The 24111-nt window shown below is 46.4% G+C and overlaps 1 protein-coding gene and 1 pseudogene across 1 annotated transcript in view; one reads left to right on the top strand and one right to left on the bottom strand.

Moving 5' to 3' along the window:
- LOC126263280 (semaphorin-1A) overlaps window positions 1-24111 on the bottom strand; it is a 361326-nt gene that overhangs the window by 72825 nt on the left and 264390 nt on the right. The window lies entirely within an intron of this gene.
- LOC126263847 (5S ribosomal RNA) lies at window positions 1694-1811 on the top strand (annotated as a pseudogene).

Raw genomic sequence — 24111 nt, 5'->3', positions numbered from 1 at the left:
GTACAAGGGGAATTCAAAACGTAGAGGCACATTTGTGAAAAGTTGTACTTATTCTGATGGTAGAAAACTGAAACATATTAATAGCGTTAATAGTAAGACTCATTAAAAACTTTCATTGTTCGGCTCCACAAATTTACATTATATGTAAAGTTTTACTCCAGTGCGTAGGAAATAAACATCCCAGATTGGGATGCATAAACTAAAACCAGAGGAGGGGATGGTCTGATGCAGAGGGGCGGAAATCCCCCCCATCCCCCCCTGCAAATCGCACACTGGTGTCCTCGTAGAATGCGAGTTGTAAACAGGTGAGGTAGGGGCTGTGTGGCCTGAACCCGTCTTGGCCGACGGCCTCGGCGGTACCGAGCACAGCAGGGGGAGGGTCCCTAAGGAGGCAGCGTCACGGGCCCCGGGTGCGGACTCGCTGCCCCCCCCCCCCCCCCCCGCCTCCTCTCCCTGATGACTGATGACGGCCGGTGGGCCCCGGAGACGCCGATAACATCGGCCCGGCTGGGCAGCATCAATTATATCCGCCAGAGACGCCGGCAGCGGTCGACTCCTGCCGTGGAAGGAGCTCCATCGGTCACGCGTGTCGCACCCGCCCCACGACAAGCTGTGCGATTGCTTCACTGGCTGTTACCGAGAGAACTGATTTCGAACTTCTCTCGCGACGGTAATCTGACTGGAGTAATATCGTGTCCACGATTTATGGGTGCAACGGAAACAGTGCATCAGGAATGACGACGAATTTGCTAAGTTGTCACATTCGTTTCAGAGCTACTAACATTTCGAAGGGTATACAGTGAACTTCTGGGTGTGCTGCAGTTTTGTTGTTACCTGTTATTGCACGATATTTCGGCGACCGACCCACCCGCCTTCTTCAGGTTCAGTGACTTTTTCTGTGATGTGTACTCTTTGCCTCGACTCCAACCAGACTGTTGGTCCCACGCCCCTACAGCCAAGTTCAACTTCTGACTACGCTCTTTGATACTCTTGTTTTTCTGAGCTCGCAATGATGTTTCGTGAAACACAATTCCTCCCAGCATTTTCCAACACTGATGAATGTGATGGCCACCGAAATTGTAATAAATTTCGTTATTTAATCCGAAACTCCATCCCTGTTTATTAGGTTTTCTCGCGTCTTTATTTTGATATACTCCGTAATTATGCTGCGCCAGAAACTTGGCGCTTCCACCACGATGCTGGAACATTTAAACTCTGTCCATCGCAATATAAAGTTCACGATGGAACTTGAACAAGAGGACCAATTATATTTCCTCGGCGTGTTAGTTAAGAGCAAAACGGACAGATCCCTGAGTCACAGTGTACGTGTAAAACCTACGCACACTGACCTCTGTCTCCATGCCTCGAGACAGCACCAGCTGTCACAAAGAAATTCGATGCTAAAGACTCTGCTACTTTGAACTGGAACACTTTCAGACAAGCAGATACTCCCTGCAAAATTAGAACACCTATGAATTGTGTACCGAAGGAATGAGTACTCAGCTCATCATATCGAAAGCCGATGCAGTCTGAGAAAGAGGTTGATACCGAGACCGAGGATGGAAAATCAAAAATCGCTTATCTACTTGATGTTGACCCAATATTCGGAAAGTCTCCTACAGAAACATGGCATCCACTGTATTTCGCTCCCTTCAACAAAGGAAAAAAATTATTCTTTGCAATGTTCAAAACGGCCAACGGCCTTTCCGCAGTGGTAACACCGGTTCCCGTCAAATCACCGAAGTTAAGCGCTGTCGGGCTGGGCTAGCACTTGGATGGGTGACCATCCGGTCTGCCGAGCGCTGTTGGCAAGCGGGGTGCACTCAGCCCATGTGAAGCAAACTGAGGAGCTACGTGATTAAGAAGTAGCGGCTCCGGTCTCGGAAACTAACATACGGCCGGGAGAGCGGTGTGCTGACCACATGCCCCTCCATATCCGCATCGAGTGATGCCTGTAGGCTGAGGATGACATGGCGGCCGGTCGGTAACGTTGGGCCTTCATGGCAAGCTCGGGAGGAGTTTTTTTATGTTCAAAACGACATAGGTCTCCGAGATTCAAAAAATGGTTCAAATGGCTCTGAGCACTATGTGACTTAACATCTATGGTCATCAGTCCCCTAGAACTTAGAACTACTTAAACCTAACTAACCTAAGGACAGCACACAACACCCAGCCATCACGAGGCAGAGAAAATCCCTGACCCCGCCGGGAATCGAACCCGGGAACCCGGGCGTGGGAAGCGAGAACGCTACCGCACGTCCACGAGATGCGGGCGTCTCCGAGATTCAGGTGTGTACCGCATTCTATGCAAATGCGGCGTGTCTTATGTGGGGGCAGGATACCACAACAGTGCCGACTAAAAGAACGAGGCAGTCAGCTGTCACCGAGCACTGCCTCGATAAATAATCACGAAATGGAATACGACCAGGCTCTTATCGCGGTGCGAACGCCAATTTTCTGGGATAGCATAAGTAAGAAGCCATTCGAAATAAAGATTTGAAAAGATAACCAAATAAACGGGGACGGCAGTTTCAATTGAAATTACGCTTGGTGTGCGACAATCAATTTATTAAAATCTCGTCGGCCACTACATTGACAGAACTGGAAAACGATGACAAAATTTGCATCTCACGGAATATCAATGCGAGCCTGAAAAACGAAAGAGTATCAAAGGGCGTAGTGGATGTCGGGAATCGAATCGGCTATAAATAGCGGCGTGAGGCCAACAACAGTTCACAGTCTGGTTGTAGTCCGGGCAACGAGTACACGTAATTGTAAAACTCGGAGCACCTGAGGAAGACGGATGGGTCTATCGTCGAAATACTGTGCAGAAAATGGAAACAACAACTCGGCAGAACACCCGAAAGCTCACTATTATACAAAAGAATGGAAAACTTATAGAAGCCAACGTGGGGAAAGGTCAGTTTGGGTTCCAGAGAAATGTACGGACACGAGAGGTAGTACCGACTCTGCGACTTATCTGGAAAGGTAAACCTACATTTGCTGTATTTGTAGATTTAGAGAAAGCTTTTGCCTTTGTCGACTGGATTACGATATTTGCAACTCTGAAGATGACAGGGATAAAATTCAGGGAGCGAAGGGCTATTTATAAGTAGTACAGAAACCAAACTGCGGTTATAAGAGTTAAAGCCCACGAAAGGAAAGCCGCAGTTAAGAAGGGAGTGAGGCTGGGTTGTAGCCAGTTACCAGTGTTATTCAATCAGTACATACAGCAAGCAGTACAGGAATACAAGGAGAAGTTTGGAAAGAGAATTGACGTTCAGAGAGGTGAAATAAAAAGCTTTGAGGTTTTCTGCTAACAATGTAATTCTGTCAGAGGCGGAAAAGGGTTTGGAAGAGAAGTTGATCGAAATGGCTAGTGTCTTGAAAACAGGTAATAAGGCGAACATCAAAGAGGGTAAAATACCGGCAATGTAATGCACTCGAATTAAATAAGCCGATGCTGTTGTAATTAGATTAGGAAATGAGACATTAAAAGAAGTAGATGAGTTTTGCTATTTGGACTGCAAAGTAAGTGATGATGGCTGAAGCAGAGAAGATATAAAATGCACACTGACTATAGCAAGAAAAGCATTGATAAAAAGGGAGGAATTTGTTGACATCGAATTTAAATATAAGAATTCAGAAGCTTCTTCTAAAAGAATTTCTCTGGGGAGTAGGCTTGCACAGAAGTGAAACGTGGACGATACGCATTTTAGACAAGAAGAGAACGGAAGCTTTTGAAATGTGCTGCTATAGAATGTTAAAGAATAGAAGGGTATACCAAGTATCTAATGAGGTTGTACTGAGTCTAACTGGGGAAAAAAAAATTATGACACATCCCAAGAAACAGAGGGGATCGAATGATAGGACGCATCCTAGAGCACGAATGAGTAGTCAGTCTGATAATGGAGGGTGAAGTAAAGGCACATGGCATGAGTGGCTGGGAGCTCCACAAGGGAAGATTCAGCCGCTTAATAGGAAAGGTTTTTCCTATCCTTCGCATATGCCTTTCCGTCGGCGGAGTGTGAGAGCTGTGTGAGGGAGTGTATCTGTAGGTGACTGTAATGTATGTAAGTGTGGAGTGTACTGTCATGTTTGTGTTGGATGATGATGTTGAAAGAAGGGGGAAAGCGAATCCTGGTGTTGGCAGACAGCCTACTCCTCTCGAATAGCAGAGCTTAACGTCCCCATCCAACAAACGGGTCACCATCAAGTGTGGCATGCCCCCACTTCGTGAGACACGACGGAGGTTTGGTTTTATTCCAGGACACTGTCGCAAGTACTGCTGATCAGAGACATTACGCCACCACCCCCTAATCACCTCTGCCATAAAGGCGAAATGCGAATTGTCACTCATCGAGTTCTGGCCACGCCCGACTGTGCTTATCGTCGGTGACCTCGCGCGAACAGGCGTATTCCTCTCGGCATGGCTGTTGAGAGGAGATGAATGCAGCAAGAAGAATCAAATGTACTTCAGATGCACTTGTTATTCGTAGACGAAGAGGCCTGCACAGGACAGAGCAGCGTGGAGAGCTGCATCAAATCAGTCTTCGGACTGAAGATTACAACAACGATAGTCACGAGGTTTTAATTACTACATGAAAAAAATAATTTGGAATGGGTGCTGCTATCGACAGTGGTATAGCACAGTCAATTGTACCCCTTCCGCACCGCTGGCTCTTAAGAATGTTCGGAGCTGAGCGCGCCTTTTAAGGCAGCAGGCACTGTCTCGCTATTTCGTTCAACAATGCCCAAGCGCTACCGGTCAGCGGTTAAGACAAGTGTCATATTAATAATAACCGAAAATCATAATTTGGCTCATTATAAACAAAATCAGTTGTGTTCGTTTCACAGAGGTCCAGTTATTCCTGAAAAATACGTTTCGGCATTTGCTTTCTGTCACCGTCAGGACAGTGTGGCGAATCTGGCGTTAATGGGCTATGGCAGCAAACGACCGACGCGAGTGCCTTTGCTCAAAGCACGACATCGCCTGCAGCGCCTCCTCTGCGATCGTGATCACATCGGTTGGACCCTAGACGACTGGACAACCGTCGACTGCTCAGATGAGTGTCGATTTCAGTTGGTAAGAGGTGATGGTAGTGTTCGAATGTGGCGCAGGTTCCACGAAGCCATGGACCGAGGTTGTCAACAAGGTACTGGCTCCATGATGGCGTGGGCTGTGTTTACGTGGAATGGACTGGGTCCTTTGGTCCAAGTAAACCGACCAATCTCTGGAAATGGCAATGTTCGTCTACTTAGAGACTATTTGCAGCCATTCATAGACTTCATGCTCCCAAAATATGATGGAATTTTTGTGGATGATTATGCGCCATGTCACCGGGCCAAATTTGTTCGCGATTGGTTTTAAGAACATTCTGGACAATTTGACCTAATTATTTGGCTACCCAGATCGCCCAACATGAATTCCATCGAAGATCCACGGTACTTAATCGAGAGGTCAGTTCGTGCACAAAATCCTACACCGGCAACACTTTCGCAATTATGGACGGCTATAGAGACAGCGTCTTTCTGGAGAGGACTTCCGACGTCTTTTGGAGTCCATGCCACGTCGAGCTACGCCGGGCAAAAGGAGGTCCGAGACTTCTGTCACTTCATTGCAGAGCTGTATCCCGGATCTCTCACACGAAATTCCGATAGTCACGGTTTCGGTAAAAGTGTGACGGCGACATGGCGCAAATTCTTTCGGCGTTTTGACCACAGTTGCAGGTGGCTTTGGCCGTTACTGGTAAAATAGTTTGGACAGTTTACATCATGCCAGGGTCTCACACCTAGGAAGGTAATGGCTACGAGTACTGAGGAACACGTGACTGCCATGGTGAGAGAGAGTGAGAGGGGAGAGGGTGAGGGAGGGAGAGGGAGGGAGAGAGAGAGAGAGAGAGGTAGACTTCTTGTGCAAGGCTTTTCTCCGCCGCAGCCCCCGTGCGTCGTGCGCCCGAGTACCCTTTGGCTGTCGCTGTGCCTGTTTACTGATACGTAATCTAGTTGGCTGCTTTATTATCACTGCCTCGGCGCACGCACACCAGCCGGTCGACCCGAGCGCAACCCTGATTTTACTGCCCTCTAAAAGGATTACGCGGCCTGCGGCCAACAAGCTGTTTACTGCCGCTCGCAGTTAACTAATAGCGGTCCACTGCTCGACCGCACAAAAAGTATAAACCGCTAATGGTGGCGTGAGATGGCTATGAAATCGTGGGACGTGAGCCCGTGACCTAAATACGCCTTTGGGCCACTCCCCAGGGTATTGTGGCGGCGAAGGAGAACACATGATTGTACTGTTGTAAAAGGAGATGAATGCGTCTCAGGAATCACTGTTATACACCTTTTGTTCCGACTGTTTTCAAGCCACTCTTCCTCTCTCTCTCTTTTTCTTTTTCCTTCCGAATTTGGTCAATTATGGGCTGCATAGAACTTAAGACTTCTTGGCTTTTCTTTTGCTCTCTAAGGCGCTGCAGTCATGGACTTTGCGGCTGATCCCGGCGGAGGTTCGAGTCCTCCCTCGGGCATGGGTGTGTGTGTGTTTGTCCTTAGGATAATTTAGGTTAAGTAGTGTTAAGCTTAGGGACTGATGACCTTAGCAGTTAAGTCCCATAACATTTCACGCAATTTGAAATTTCTTTCCTCTCTTCCCAGAACCTACCTGTCATAGTGTCCGTGCCGTGCACGCGCGACATCCTTGGCGCTCACATATCGATAGTGTCTCCCTGCGTATGTCTCTTCTCCGTTTCTGGGAAACTGGAGGACACCGGCCAGCAAGAGAGAGCTTGAGCAGCGGCGGGCGGTGATGTCGGGACGTGTGATGAAGCGAAAAGGAAGGACTTGCTGGCAGCATTCTGGAGAGTTGGAGGTCCGGTTTTACGTAGGATGTGTGAGAACTCCATTGGGCCGAGAATAGATGGATGGCCGTGAGCTAGCCTGAGGAGTGCTATTAGTATCACCTTGCCGGTTGGTGATTGTCAGCTACTCGACCTTCGGAGGAGTGAATCTGCTCAGGAAACTGTTGCATGCCTACGAGGGTGGTCTCAGAAGTCTGGTAAATTTCCATGAAAGAATGTAACTTTTTCGTTGCGGCTTCATGGTTGGTAAGCTTGATTATTTCAAAGATCGTATAGAGACTTTCAACAACGTACAGAGTACAGTTCATTGTTGACAGCCGTCTAAATTGGTCAGTGTGTCTACTACGATTGAAAATGGAAAAGAGCGAGTTTCGTTCTGTTATTAAATATTTTCAGTTGAAGGAGTGGACTGTCGCACAATTAAAAATTGGGTTAAGTTCACGCGGACTCTGCACCATCATTGAGGACCATTTAGTTTTGGATTAACGAATTTAAACAGGCTTGGACAAGCACATAGACGAAGCATGCTCCGGCTCTCCAGTTGAGGTCACCACAAAGCAAACCATTGACAAAATCCATGGTATGGTAGTCCAAGACCGCAGAACAAAAATTCGTGAGATTGCTGACATTGTAAGCACTTCAACTGAGGGACCGCGCAATATCATACACTGAGAATTGGTTATGGAGAAGGTGTGTGCGAGATGAGTGCTCACAGTCGACCCAAAACGCACCTAGCACATTTCAGCACAATGTCTGGTGATTTTTCATGTCAATCAGCAAGATTTTCTGCGCCGATTTCTGACTGGAGCCATCAATTGCACGCCAGAGTCAAAACGGCGGTCAAAACAATGGACAAAGGCTGGTCGATGTGCACAGACAAGTCGAAGATCATTTCTTCAGTTAGTAAGATGATGGCCACTTTTTTTGGTTCCCAAAGAATAATCTCCACTGAGTACTATGAAAAAGACGGAACCATAACTGAACCGTATAACGATTCGTTGCTGGATCGTTTGAAACTTGCGTTGGCAGAAAAAATACCAAGGTTGGCACTCAAAAGAGTGCTCTTTCACCAGCATAATGCACCATCCCACACATCAGTGATAACAATGGTGAAAGTGTATGAAGTGGGTTTTGAGTTGGATCCTCATCCACCCTGTTTCACTCTAAGCGACTCAATTGAAACTTCGTATTGGTGTGAAGAAATTTTCATCGAATGGGGAAGTGATAGTTGCAGCTGGACCAAATGTGTATCCCTCGAAGGAGGATTCCGTAGATTTTTCCGGCGTGAAGAAGATCAAATCCGGCACCATGCCCGTGAAGAGCATAAACAGTGAGTTGTTTACGAAACAACTATTTTTTTCTTGCTTTTCTATCAGACTTATCAAACCAGCCTTGTATACTGTGGACTTTATGGTGAGCCCTTTTTTCTATTTTTAGCTGACGCCTGAATCTCTGGAACCTGGTCCTGGTTGATATTTGTGGTCGCTCCCCTCGATATTCCGTTGTAACTGAAAGCGGTGATTCGTATTTTTATACCAGGCTGCGTTCAGCGAATTTTCTGTACACGTATGCGCGATTTGTGACGAACGTGAGTTTGTAATTTGGATTTTGATTCCTACTAACTACATTGCTGGGTAGCATGGTTTGTTTGATTGTGATTGGTTCAAAAATTGTTCAAATGACTTAACATCTGAGGTCATCAGTCCCCTAGAACTTAGAACTACTTAAACCTAACTAACCTAAGGACATCACACACATCCATGCTCGAGGCAGGATTCGAACCTGCGATCGTTGCGGTCGCGCGATTGTAGCGGTCGCGCGATTGTGAATGCAAGCCGGCACTTACTGTAAGCTACTTGGGGCATGTTACATATTCAGTGTTTGCCAGCGTTGTTTTATTTATTGGTGTTTTGTATTTTATTAGAACATTGTTTAATTCTGCTTATCTATTTGTGTTACAAGACAGATTAACCATTGTTAAATATTTGGTTTATTAAATTCAGGAGTGAAATCGGGAAAGGGCCTCACGTACGCTTTAGTTGGTCTTGTGGCTTTCGTCAAATCATTTTTGATAATGTAAATTCCTCGTACATCCCTAGAAGAGGTACCTATTTTTGTGAGACCGATGGCCAGCTGATTCCAGTAAATCAGCATTACTAGTTGTTAGCTGTTTGCCGAACTACCCACCTGCGTAATAATTATATTGTAATTTGTTTGCTTGAAGTTTTTTCCTGCCGTGCTTAGCTAATTCATTCTCCCATTGCCGGCCGCGGTGGCCGAGCGGTTCTAGGCGCTTCAGTCCGGAACCGCGCGACTGCTACTGTCGCAGGTTCGAATCCTGCCTCGGGCATGGATGTGTGTGATGTCCTTAGGTTAGTTAGGTTTAAGTAGTTCTAAGTTCTAGGGGACTGATGACCTTAGATGTTAAGTCCCATAATGCTCAGAGCCATTCTCCCATTTTTCGCCTGCCTGTAACCCCTTGAGATTAAATATTTATCTTACATTGGTGGTCTATGTTTCAGTTGTGTAAGATACTCGCTAAGGGACTTTTATATTTATAATTATTTTCTCTTATGATTTATATGTTGTAGGCAATTTGCCGTAAAGGTCTCAAGAACTTCACGCCTTGTACCTGGTGTTTTGATCGGCCATTGTGTTAGCAAGGCTCACTGTCTTTATAAGCTGGATAACCTGGCTGTCGATGGAGGCGTGTTTGGACTCAAGCTTAAGCTAAAAGTAGGTTCGTTGAACAATACCTACACATTTAGCGAACACAGGCATCGCCTGCAAGGGACGCAGTGACCGTTAGGTATTAATGTAAAGACAAACGGCCCTACGTCGCGTATTAGGTTATTTTTGTTGCTCGTTTCAATCCACCACTGCGAACATCTATTTCTACTGTATTAAAGCAACGTTAGTAACACTAATGTACCTTTTTTGTGTACGTTGCGTCGGTTCCGAGTATTTTACTAACAGAGATATTTAAAAAAGTAGGTGCTATTAGATACATTTGTCGTACATGTTTGTATATCACATTTTCTTCATTTTTATCTTTTACTTGTATTTATTGATTGCTTGAATTGTCCGCGGCTCGTGGTCTTGCGACAGCGTTCTCGCTTCCCGCGCACGGGGTCCTTTGTTCGATTCCCGGCGGAGTCAGGGATTTTTTCTGCCTCGAGATGGCTGGGTGTTGTGTGTCTTTCACCATCATTTCATCCTCATTCACTCGCAAGTCGCCGTAGTGGCGTTAAAGAACTTGTCGAGCGGCGGCCGAACCGCCCCGAGAGGTGTCTCCCGCCCACCAGTGCCATACGCTCATTATTATTGCTTGAATTTATTGTAGGATGTATGAGACACTACTTTATAAACTGAAACATGCTTGTTCCAAATACATTATTACTGAAAAACGGGGTAATTCCTTCAGCAATGCTGGGACCTAGTGGACGGGGGACGCTAACCTCTAAAAGAAAAGCTGTCGGTAAGTGATTTAATTTAAAAAAAACCCCGTTGTCAGTGACGGAGGTATTATCCACTTTTAATGGTCCGCAGAGGATCAAAGAAAGGCGCTTCGCCGACACGCTGGACGCTGCCCAAGGAATGGCGTACAGGGATCTGAGCAGCGATTTACTGTTTAAAAAGGGCTCGTGAGAGAGAGGGCCGGCCGAGAGGCCTTCCTTTGATTCCCTAATTCTCATTCACCGAACCGCAGACGCCGAGATTGAAAACCGGTAGCGGAAGGGCAATGGGCCATGGGAAAGGAGGCTAACAGGAAAGGGGGCGGGGACTGGCTGGACAGGGTGGGTGGAGGGACGGGTTAGAGGAGGGCCGCTCGGCCCACGATGAAAGCGCGCCGTCTCGCCCTCTGTTGTGGCGCCGTGCCGGGATGCGCCGCTCGTCGGCCTCAAAGTCCTCAGATAAAGCCGTCCCTACGGCCGTTTGAGCTCGCATAACAGGACCGCCCTGCCAAGCCTCTACCCTGACAGCGATGGCCATCGTCCGCCTACTCCCCCTCTGGCTGGAACGCGACAGGTGCTCGGGGAATCTCGGCAACGCACGAGCAGTTAAAGGAGACACTTGTTATCGCTACACTGACTCCCAGCAGGAATGCTCAATATTCATGGATCATTCGAATCAAAAATGTCCAGTAAACTTGGGCTCCAAAATGCATACCTTAAGGGAGGTGGGTGGGGGGGGGGGGGGGGGGCTGGGTGGGTAGGACATCAAACGGGCCGACTTGGACCAGGTGAGGCACCACAGGACATTTTAATTTCCACTGTCTATACTTTTACAAATAAATTCATTAAACTTTAACAGCATGACCAGGAAGGATTCAGGATTCATACTCATAGCAGTGGAAGCTCAAAAACGTAACAAATCTCATTTTATTTACATGTGAAATTTCATCATTTTTTCACTTACTACTGGCTGCATTTGTTACTATAGGTACACTTTTCTTCCTAAGTAAGAGAGATTCTTCGATGACTTTTGCACAGCATACAAACCGTAGTTACAGGTGTATGAAACTCTAGAAGTTATTTAATTTATGAAAAAATGAATGAACTGTTACATTTTAAACTTCATGTTTAGAAAAAATTCAAGTTTTATAGTTAATTATCTCAATTTTTTCCACAGTTTTTAATAGATTTGGAAAATTCTAGAGTTTCATACACCTGTAACTACTGTTTGTATGCTATGAAAAATTCCTCGAAGAATCTTTCTTACTTGGGAAGAAAAGTGTACCTATAGCAACAAATGCAGCCAGTAATAAGTGAAAAAATGATGAAATTTCACATGTTAAAAAAAGGCATTTTGCTACGTTTTTGAACTTCCACTGCGATGAGTGTGAGTCCTCAATCCTTCCAGGTCATGGTGACAAAGTTTTATGAATTTATTTGTAAAAGTAGAGACAGTAGAAATTAAAATGTCCTGTGGTGACTCTCCTACTCCAAGTCGGCCCGTTTGACGTCCTGCCCCCCTTAAGAGCTGTGAGCACTTGTTCATCTTCACTACTGTCAAACACATTTCTTCTTCTGAACAAGTACTCATAGCTCTTAAGATATGCGTTGCTAACCAGACAATTTATACTAAACAATTTTCTTGTTTTGGTCCATACTGCCTCTTCCCAAAATATGGAAATTTTTATTTTATTTATTGTTCATTTAGAGAAATGTTGCCTTACAGCTTTTGGTGTAGATTACAGAACATATTCCTATTACAAACAGCAATTATTGGCATATTAACAGAATCTTCCGTAGGTTCTTGGTAGAACAACATTATAATAAATGAAAAGCACCAGTTTGCTTTTGTTCTACAATATTACTTTTATTGCTAACCGGTTTTCGGCCTACAAGGCCATCTTCAGACATTTACTGAGTATTATCACCAAAGAAGTTAAATGTTAGCAGCCAACATTGGAAGAGAAGTAACACATCTAGACTCTCCATGTTTCATACCTCCTGATGCGGCCTTGTCTAGTACTAATTCTATTTATTTTATTAGTTTTGTTTATTAATAGAAACTGTTATGGAGGCATGCTATTCCTATTTTGTGCTAAAGGTTTTCCTGTCTACTCCATTGTCATTTATGTACTGTTCAGTTTTTACTTTTCATTGCAAAGATGTTACTTACTGTATGTTTCTACTTCAGTCTAGATGTGTTACTTCTCTTCCAGTGTTGTCTGCTAACACTTAACTTCTTTGGTAGTAATACTCGGCCTTGTAAGCAGAAAACCGGTTAAAAATAAAAGTAATATTGTAGAACAAAAGCAAACTGGTGCTTTTAATTTATTAGCAATTATTGTTTTCAGCAGTTATAATGGAAGTAATAATAAATTAAAAATACGTTATAATTTTAAAGAAAAAGGACAAAAATACTCAAATTTTAAGAAGATTTGATGACAGATGATAGTGCGACTGCTACGGTCGCAGGTTCGAATCCTGCCTCGGGCATGGATGTGTGTGATGTCCTTAGGTTAGTTAGGTTTAAGTAGTTCTAAGTTCTAGGGGACTGATGACCACAGCAGTCGAGTCCCATAGTGCTCAGAGTCATTTGAACCATTTTTTGACAGATGATAGGAAATACTTGGATAATGAGAGAGAGAGAGAGAGAGAGAGAGACAGGGACCTTGGAGGGGGGGGGGGATGTTACTCTATCTGCGCCAGCCTAGTCTGAAACCCTCTGAACTATGTTCAAAAAGCTCGAAGCACTATGGGACTTAACATCTGAGGTCATCAGTCCCCTAGACTTAGAACCTTCTTAGACTAAACTAACCTAAGGACATCACACACATCCATTACCAATGCAGGATTCGAACCTGCGACCGTAGTTCCGGACTGAAGCACCTAGAACCGCTCGGCCCCCGCGACCGGCTGCCTCGGAACTACTTCGAGCCTTGCAGTCCCGGTTCACTACAGTTTAATTTTCGGGTTGATATTTCTAAACACTATTTACGAGGACACTATAACTACTATGTACATTGTGAAATTCAAATGGTTCAAATGGCTCTGAGCACTATGGGACTCAACTGCTGAGGTCATAAATTCCCTAGAACTTAGAACTACTTAAACCTAACTAACCTAAGGACATCACACACATCCATGCCCGCGGCAGGATTCGAACCTGCGACCGTAGCGGTCGCGCGGTTCCAGACTGTAGCGCCTAGAACCGCTCGGCCACGCCGGCCGGCGGTACATTGTGAAAAGCGCAGTGATGTGAGAGTGTAAAGTATGTTATTTCTTGGGGTTATTAATTAACCTCAGTTCCTGTATTATATGTGTTGAATTTTACCTGTTATGTTGCTTACATACTAAATGTGGAAAGCAAAGAGCTTGCAATAGAAGAGGTTTGTTTCACAGTACCGAAGATGAATAAGTGCTCATAGGTTCCAAGCTATGCATTTTAGAACCCATGTTTACTAGACGTTTCTGCTTCGAATGATCGTTCCTGTGGTATCTTTGAATACTGACCATACCTCCCGGGACAGTCAGTATTTACATACTGCCTGATGGAGAAACATATTTCGAGAAGATCGTGAGAAAGCGCTGCTTATTGTCGCCACCTGTATGTCGAATAAGTAACGAAACAGATGAAAAATATTTTTTTGAGAGTGCAAATAAAACTTTAGGAGGAGCAGACACCAAAGATATGCTTCACAGCTACATAGCCCAAGATGCTAAAAGTAAGAAAACTTGAATACAATAGACGCAAATTTAGCTAAAACTACGGAGAAAGAAGACAAAGAAGTATCGTAGATAAATACTAGTTGTAAAGCATCACTCCCAGCCGCCCCAAAGGTTAGTTCTCCTGGCTGTTAGGGACGCAAGAGTAGCACCTGGTAGAATGAGGCGTTGGCCAACCTGGAGCTGATGCATTGGTCTTCCCTCACTCACTTATAGTGACTTGTGGTCAGAGCCCGATAGGTTGTCTTAAGGACTTAAGATGACGGCTGGTGTTTTCCATCACCTATTGGAAATGAAGTTGCAGAAAGTCCTGTGGTGATGCGTAATAACAAGGACAGTAAGAGATGCGTTCTATGCAGAGAAGGAAGGAGAATACTTTGCAGGGCCTCCAGTGTGAACTTTGTGTCACACTCCACAGCCGACGCCTTCCGTGGTAAGTGCCAACGCTGGGTAAGTTGCACACAGGACGACTGTTTCTGACTCGGAAATGTCCAAAAGAACGGACACCATGATATTCATTTCCCGAAAGGGAAGGCGTGCTGGTCCCCGGCACGATCCGCCTGGTGGATTAGTGTCGAGGTCTGGTGTGCCGGCCAGCCTGTGGATGGTTTTTAGGCGGTTTTCCATCTGCCTCGGCGAATGCGGGCTGGTTCCCCTTATTCCACCTCAGTCACGCTATGTCGGCGATTGCTGCGCAAACACCGTCTCCACGTACGCGTACACCATAATTACTCTACCACGCAAACATCTGGGGTACACTCGTCTGGTATGAGATGTTCCCGGGAAGGGGGTGGGGGGTGGGGGTCCACTGGGGACAGAAACCTGGGCTCGATGTGGGGCGGCGGTGGGGCGAGTGGACTGCTGTGGCCTGTTGTGGGGTTGTAAACCACTGAGGACTACGGCAGAAGGAAGCCTCTCCGTCGTTTCTATATCCCAGGTTCAGTACACAATACACAAAATACACAATAGTATTCATATAACTACTTATGTGCCATTAAGAGAGAGTTTCTGAAATTGCATATCCATAAAGCAGCATTGTACTGGAATGCAAAAATTTAGAAAAATCGTAAGAAGAAACTATGAAAATTCGAAAGCAGTGACGTTAAAACCACTTGAAAAACTGAAGTACGAAATGAAGAAGTAATCGAAATAAAGGACGAAACGTCAAAAGCTTACCTGAAAAAGCCATATGTTTCGTGCACTCGTTCTATTACGTTCAGGATAGTTTAGTTGTCGCACCTTGGAGCAGTACAGGGGAATGAAATGACAAAAAGAAAGAAATTGGTTTAGATCTTCAAATACACAACTCAACTCTTGTAAAATTCAACCAGAGCTACAGGGAATCGCCTCTTCCTTCGTCTCTTCACCACAATCGGACCATAATTGCGTTTGGAATCTCTAAGAAACTTCCTCACTTCGCTCCGTCTTCGGCTGAAAACTTCGCAGGCGATACGGAGTATCGGTTGTGCGCTCCTGAGAGGCAGGAGTAATGAAATTAGTTGCCGATAAGCGGCTGGGGGGCAACGCCCGACCGGTCGTGTTGACACAGTGTTGCGCAGGTCACGAAGAGCTTGTGCGCGGGGGCCGTGGTAAGTCGGTCGGCCGGACACGCCATCTTGATTGGTCAGCTCGTGTCCTCAGCCACGTAGCGCAAGTAACGAGCACCGCCGAGAGTCGCCGAGGCGTTTTATCTTGCTGCAAGTACTGACATTACGTGCACAGCGATAGCGAGGCCAACGAGTTGTCCTGGTCACTGGTAGAAATGCTGTGCCTTCAATTACCTCTAGCTGACCGTCTGGAATCACTTGGAGAGCCGGGAGCTTACGCTGTGGCCAACCTACCGACCGGACAGTTTTCCCTCGTTCTCTTGAATATTCATGGCTAGCCTCCGTAGGTCATGGAGCTAGTACACGCTACGTACCCAGTTCGAAGCCTGATGGTGGATGAAATTTTCAGCGCATGTATTGGACGACAATGGGGCAGAGTCGACAAGGAATAGTTCATGAGACACAGATGATGCATGATCAGGAAAACATCTCCAAAACTCTGTCAAAAGACGAGCCCGGACAGCACATGACGGAACACGTATGATAGGATGAAACCATCGTCAAAGTCCGCGAGCGTAACAAAGAATTAAAAAACACACACTCCTTGAAAGTCGTCAGCATAATAAAGTCTATTGGCAGGCGTGAAATAGTACTGCACGCTACAGCGCTAGCCACACACTGAAATGTAATGGCTTAAAAGAACAAATGATTCAAATGGCTCTGAGCACTATGGGACTTAACTTCTGAGGTCATCAGTCCCAACTAACCTAAGGACGTCACACACATCCATGCCCGAGGCAGTATTCGAACCTGCGACCGTAGCGGTCGCGCGGTCCCAAACTGTAAGTTAAAAGAACAAAACAGTGAGAAGTGAGACTGAATCAATTACTAAAATGTGTGTATCTTGCATGAATACACGGTGCTGGACGATGTGACATTGGCAACTTGGAGCTGAAGCGGCGTACGAGATGGTGGTATTTTGGTTATTGTGCTGTTAACGGTGCGAATATGGACACAAAGTGTGCTGTTTCTGTCTAGGAGGCGCCACTGATGGTCGATGAAGAGGGCGGAGGACGATGTGTGGGTGTTGAGGAGTAGGAGGAGGGAGTTGGGTGTTGTGGACGGTTGGAGAAGAGATTGTATGAAAACTGGAATGTTGTGTTACAACTACAAGTATAGGGTTCTGCTAGAAAAGCACATGCGATCTAAGTGTTGAGGGGAAGAACGTGGATAAACTGAAGAGTCGAGTCGTGTAAGGAAGAATTTCTCCACAGTCCTGGGAACGGTTAGATTTTACATTTGGATGGAAGAGGTAGTGAGTTGTGAGGAAGGGGGCCGTTGGAAAAGATGTATGTTTCAGACAACAGACGCTCGATGACAGATCCGTACCTAAAGACTGGAAAATAGCATAGACCACACCAATATTCAAGAAATACAATGGCAGTAATCCACTGAATTACAGACCCATATCACTGACGTCGATTTGCAGTAGGATTTTGGGACATGATCTGTGTTCGATCATTTTAAACCCCCGCGGAGAAAACGATCTATGACACATAGCCGGCATGGATTCAAAAAATATCGTTTTTGTGAAACACAACTAGCTCTTCATTCGCACGAAGTAATGAGTGCTATCGACAAGGGAACTCAGATTGATTCCATATTACTAGACTTCCAGAAGGCATCTGACATTCATCGTCAGAAATGACATAACGTCGAATTGCGTACCTATGGAATATCGTCTCAGTTCTGCGTTTTGATTCGTGATTTCCTGTCAGAACGGTCACAGGTCGTAGTAACTGTCGAAAAGTCATTGAGTAAAACAGAAGTAATATCTAGCATTCCCCGAAGACGCGTTATAGGTCCTATACTGTTCCTATTCTATGTAAACGATTTACGAGACATATGAGCAACCCTCTTAGATTGTTAGCAGATGATGCTGTCGTTTAGTATCTAGTAAATTCATCAGAAGAGCAAAACCAATTGCGAAACGATTTCAACAGGATATTTGCGTGGTGCGAAAAGAGGCAAAATAATGAAAAGCGTGAGGTCATCCACATGAGTACTAAAAGGAATCCGTTAAATTTCGGTTACACGATAAATTACGCAAATGTAAATTCAACTAAATACTTAGGAATTACAATTACAAATAAGTTAAATTGGAACGTACACATAGATAATGTTGTGTGGAATTCAAACAAAGACTGCGTTTTATTGGCAGATCACTTAGAAGGTGCAACAGACATACTTAGGACACTGTCTGCACTACGCTTTTCCTGCCTCTGCTGGAGTGTTGCTGTGCTGTATGGGATCCTTACAAAACAGAACTGGCGGAAGACAACGAGAAAGTTCAAAGAAGGGCAGCTCGTTTTGAACTATCGCGAAATAGGGGAGAGAGTGTCATGGATATAATACTCGAGCTGGGTTGACAATCATTAAAACAAAGGCTTTTTTTCATTGCAGCGAGATCTTCTCACGAAATTTCAGTTACTACTTCCTCCTTCGGATGCAAAAGTAAATTGTTAATGTCCACCTACTCGGGAAAAATGGTCGTCGTAATAAAGTATGGCTCCGGTCGCAGGTTCGAATCCTGCCTCGGGTATGGGTGGGTGTGATGTCCTTAGGTTGGTTATGTTTAATTAGTTCTAAGTTCTAGGCGACTGATGACCTCAGAAGTTAAGTCGCATAGTGCTCAGAGCCATTTGAATGAAGTATGAAAAATTAAAGCTCGCACGGGAAGATTTAATCGTTCGTTTTTTCCCGCGCGCTGTTCGAGAATGGAACGTAATAATAGTCTGAAGGTGATTCGATGAACCCTCTGCCAGGCGCTTAAGTGTGGATTGCAGAGTAGTCATACAGATGTAGATGTAAATGAGCAGGACCGTGTCTTCATACGCGAAAGTGGGTGTTGGTTCAAATGGCTCTGAGCACTATGGGACTTAACATCTATGGTCATCAGTCCCCTAGAACTTAGAACTAATTAAACCTAACTAACCTAAGGACAGCACACAACACCCAGCCATCACGAGGCAGAGAAAATCCCAGACCCCGCCGGGAATCGAACCCGGGAACCCGGGCATGGGAAGCGAGAACGCTACCGCACGACCACGAGATGCGGGCAAAGTGGGTGTTGCTTGAAGGGATTACAGCATCTGATGGACGAAGAGGTACAACAGGCTATGATTTCGCCGGAGATGCACGGGGTCGACTTGATTAACGGGACAGTGCTGACTCCATGTATTGCTGCTTGAGGTAGAGTTTATTTGAGTATCGTTTATCAAAGTTGATTTGCTTAAATACAGGTGCCCCGGTTTTTGCAGTCCTGTGTTAATGAACGTCGGGTATCAAACAACATTCACAAGTCTTTGCTTGTGCGGCTTTCTTAGACAGCTCAGCCACAGAGGACGTCATCTCTTTTGTCATATAAGCATGCCTTTGGGAGGAGGACGTGATTGTTACGAAGAAAGTACGGGATAGAGCAGTGCACCTGTACGTGACTCAATTCATATCAATGTGGAGCGGCGTAATTAAGTTGGTACGTTCCCAAGAATACTACTTCACCTGTACGTGACTCAATTCATATCAGTGTGGATCGGCGTAATAAAGTTGGTACGCACTCAAGAATACTACTTCATCATCACCTCCACGTCCTATCGTGGGTTATACAATCTCACAATTGACACTAATTAGTTCTCTTGCGGTGGCTGCGACGTCAACAGAGCACATACAAAGGGTAATTTCTTAGTGGACTCGGATTTCTTAGGGGCTGCGATAAGCAACCCGCTGGTCAACTCGCTTCTGGGAAGCCCTCGAGGAATCGGACGCATTTGCCACCTGCCGGCGAAAACGAGTGCCGTCGGTCCCGGTCATGACCGGAAGGCCGCTTTAATTTGCGAGTGCACAGCAGGTCGGCGTCGGTCTTTTCGCGACGGCTACGGCGACGGCGGCCGCAGTCGGTGGCCGGCGACGCGACGTGTAAATCACGCTCGTAATTGCTGGCGCGGCCGCGCGTCACGATCCCATCTGGCACCGGCGCCGGCGGCGTTGGCCCTTAACTGATGCCTGGCGCACGCACGGACTGGCGGACGCTGCCGCGGCGCGCCGTTCCGAGAATTTTAGCCCGTCAGATCTCATCTTGAGTGACGGCTTCAGCGCGCGGCCGGGCGAGCGTGAATGCGATACGTGCCACATGCGAAAAATTTTGACTGCCGTGTACAGCTCTAGGTGAGATACAGGAGGGGAGGGGGACTAGGGAGGGAGGGAGGGAGGGAGGGAGGGAGGGAGGGAGGGAGGGAGGGAGAGAGAGAGAGAGAGAGAGAGAGAGAATGACCGGGAGAGGACAGGGGATAGAGGGAGATCTGAAGACGAGGTTGATGGGGAGGGAGAGAATGGAAGATCGAGGGATTGGAAGGAGAGAGAGGGGGATTGTGTAGTAAGGAAGATGAGAAAGGGAACTAGAGAGTGTGGAGGGAGACAGTGAGGAGGGCAAGGTTGACGGGTGGGAAAGGGAAGGGATGAAGGGCGGGAGGAGGTGGTTAGGAGCGCGGGAGGAAGGCACGGGAAGAGAAGGAGAGCGGATAAGAGAAAGAACAGGCGGGGTCACTTTGAAGATGTAGCGGACATACAATAGGTAACAGGTCGCAAAGCAGCCCATGCACTAAAAGTCGCAACAAGATCTAAGAATCAGAAATGTTATAAATGTCACGGTCACCAAGGGAGGAACAAATTGTATACCGTTCAAAGATAGTTGACAAAAAAATGGTCAAGAAAAACGAGAAACCTGTCTCAAATGCACTGAGATGACAAAAGTCATAGGACAGCGATGTGCACTTATACAGATGGTGGTAGTATCGCGCACACAAGGTACAAAAGGGTAGTGCATTGGCGGAGCTGTCTCTTATATTCGGGTGATTCTTGTGGAAAGGTTTCCGACGTGATTACGACTGCATGACGGGAATTCACAGACTTTGAACGAGAACTGGCAGTTGGAACTGGAAGATGAGAGTCCATTTCGGAAATCGTTAGGGAATTCGATTTTCTGAGATCCATAGTGTCAAGAGTGTGTCGAGAATACCAACTTCCAGGCATTGCCTCTCACCGTGGAAAATGCACTCACCGACGGCCTTCACTTCACGACCGAGAGCAGCGTTTATCGTGGCTTTTCCTGTCTAGTTTGACAATATCAATGAGCAGACAAATAATAATAGGTAATGATAGTAGTACGTGATCAGAGAATACAAACATTGGACGCTTGACAATGGCTTTTTGCGTAAGGTCCGTTCGTTGTAAGTTTGACCGTGAGTAATTTTTCTGAAAACATTTCTTTATCGGACTTGGTAGATTGAATAATTCCAAAGCGTTGGATCTTACTGTACCTTTGATATAATTTGTAACACAGAACCTTCAGCCTTGCCAAGATGCCGTTTAAGTGGAACAATAGCTTGCAACATAAATGAAACACAAGATTAACGAATATCACTGAATTCACAAAATATTATACTAAATTAAATTACATAGACACTTACATTAATTCTGTTGCTGTTTGCAACTATGAGTACACTTAGTGAGATTGCGCCTCATAAAATAGTATAATGGCGGTGTGCCAAATAGTCATCTGCAGCGATAGCAGATATGCGTCCGATCAAGACGGCTTCCAGAACAAAAAAGGTCTTATCGGCAAGACAACTGAACTGCCTAATCATTCTAATGCTTCATCAGTTGCACGCCGCAATCGATACAACCGGTTATACTAATTAATATCTTAAGTTATTCTTTATTTACATTCTGAGCTTATATTTACGTGTTAGCACTATGTCCAGTCCCATCCTGCAAATGCGCCTTTAAAAGCGATTGCACAGAGCTGTCAGTGCTAACAGACAAGCATCACTGCTTTGAACAATCGCAGAAATTGATGTGGGACGTACGATGAACGTATACGTCAGGACAGTGCGGCGAAATTTGGCGTTAATGGGCTACGGCAGCAGATGACCGACACGAGTGCCTTTGCTAACAGCATAACATCGCCTGCAGCGCCGATCCTGGTTTCGTGACTAAATCTGTTGGACCGTAGATGACTGGAAAACTGTAGCCCAGTGAGATGAGTCTGATTTCAGTTGGTAACAGCTGATGATGGGTTTCGGATGTGGCTCAGACCCCACGAAGCCACGGATCCAGATTGTCAACAAGGAACTGTGCAAGCCGACGATGGCTCCATAATGGTGTTGGCTGTGTTTACATGGAATTGACTGTGTCCTGTGGCCCAAGATAACCTATCAGTGACTAGAAATGCTTATGTTCGTCTACTTACAGACTATTTGCAGCCATTCATGGACTTCATGTTCCCTAACAACCATCGAATTTTTATGGGAGACAATGCCCCATGTCACCGGTTCACAACTATTCGCGACTGGTTTGAAGAACGTTCTGGACAATTCGAACGAACGTTTGGCCATCCAGGTCGCCCGACATGAATCCCGTGGAATATTTATGGTACATAAGCGAGAGATCAGTTCTTGCACAAAATCCTGCACCAGCAACACTTTCGCAATTACGGATGGCTGTAGAGGCAGCATGGTTCAATATTTCTGCAGGAGACTTCCATCGTCTTGTTGAGTCCATTAGATGTCGAGCTGCCGCACTACTCCGGAGCCGGCCGTTGTGGCCGAGCAGTTCTAGGTGCTTCAGTCCGGAACCGCGCTGCTGCTACAGTCGCAGATACGATGCTGCCTCGGGCATGGATGTGTGTACTGTCCTTAGGTTAGTTAGGTTTAAGTAGTTATGTCTAGGGGACTGATGACCTCAGATGCTAAGTCCCATAGTGCTCAGAGGCATTTGAACCACTACCCCGGGAAAAAGGAGATCCGACACAATATTAGTCACCTCAGTGTATGATACAGCGCAGCAATACTGTAAAAGAGGACAGACAAGCATAACGTAAGCAGTTTCGTCAACAAACCTGTTGGATTTAGTAAGTTTCTGATAATTAAACGCCGTCTTTGATTCGGCTTCCTTACAACATTACCTGTGTGGTACTTCCAACTGTGAACATCTTTGAGAATTTCATTTATTTTCTTTACGGGAAGTTCTCTTGTTTTGATAGTAACTGTACCGTTGCTATAATCACAACTGGTTAATGCCGGGTGGTGCATTGCCCCAGTTTAAGTAATTGTTGCAGTGGGAAGATCAAAATGACTACGAGAGAAAGGCGAAATAAAGGCAAGTATGACGATGCGCGAGCACGGTAAACGTGAAATACACGCTTTGTTTATGGCAGTGAAAATTCTGCAAATCGGCGTATCTGTTTTGCAGCGGCAGGGCGCGTCACGAGTCCGACAGCCAATCCCCGGACAGCACTCTGCGCGACGACGCCGCCGGCATAAGTGATGACGCGCTGCAAGTTTCACCTCCCGCTGCGGCCGAGCCGGGCCAGGGTAGGGTAGGGGCGCTCTAATTGTCAGCGCATCGCGAGATGATGGATGGCTCGCAGCCGCGTATCGACCCAGTGACCCGCCGCCCCCGCCGCCCCCGCCGCCCCCGCCGCCCCCACCGCCGACGCCGGCGGAAATTCGGCGCCCGCGCCGCCGCCGGCCGCGGCGGTCAGCTGTTTTAATGCGGCGCGCATCTCGCATCATCCCCCAGGCCGCAGGCTGCAGGCCGGGGCTTAGCGGGATCGAGAGCCCAGTCGATACTCGTCAGCGCACCCTCATCGGCTTTCTGGCCGCGCAGTCCAGCCCCCCGAAATTATCTTTTGTTACCGCGGCCGCCTGCCACTGGAATGGGCTCTTTGGCCGCTGAGGCCCCCCGGATGTGTTATGTAGCACTGGCCAAGAGCTCACCCGGACCTGAGCTGCCTGCCAGACTCACCTCAGAAGCGCACCAGGTGGATTCGACTCTGGAGAAACATCAAGCAATTCAGGCCGCCAGGGCAGCGATTTCCCATCGTAATAAAGATACTTGCATCATTCCTCCAATGTAACAAAGAAGCAGGGTGGTAATTTGCAATGTATCATTCCACGACTGTCCATTTATCGTAACGCTTTTTCCTGTCGTAGTTTCCTCGGCCAGTTTCCTGCTGCAGGTTTGGTTCGACCTGGAGATGATGGGCCGGCCTTCCTCTAATGCTCCTAAATGCGTGGTGGTAGGATACAAATAAGCAGATGGAAGGGTGAGTAACTTCCCTATGACGACCGGTATTTGCTAACAGCCATGGCAGTGAAACATCTGTCAAAAGTTCGTGGTCTAGTGGTTAGCACGGCTGCATCTAGACCATGGTGCCATGCTTTTGATTCCTGCTCAGATCGAGGATTACGCTGCTCAGGACTCATCATCCATCCAATCTTCATTAGGTGCACAAGTCGCCAAAGTTTCCGCCAGACAACCCCAGGTGGGGCCTCCAGGCCAATACATTACATGATCATTAGTGGAACTCCTGGAGGGTCTGCAAGGAAGCAGCACGGTACAAAAGTTCGATTCCAAGCTGTTATTGTCTCTGCCCTGCTTTTGATTCCTGCTCAGATCGAGGATTACGCT

Source organism: Schistocerca nitens, chromosome 6 (genome assembly GCF_023898315.1).
Source record: "Schistocerca nitens isolate TAMUIC-IGC-003100 chromosome 6, iqSchNite1.1, whole genome shotgun sequence".
Classification (NCBI taxonomy): Eukaryota; Metazoa; Arthropoda; class Insecta; order Orthoptera; family Acrididae; genus Schistocerca; species Schistocerca nitens.
The sequence above is the reverse complement of the archived record's forward strand: the minus strand, read 5'-3'. Positions and strand labels throughout refer to the sequence as shown.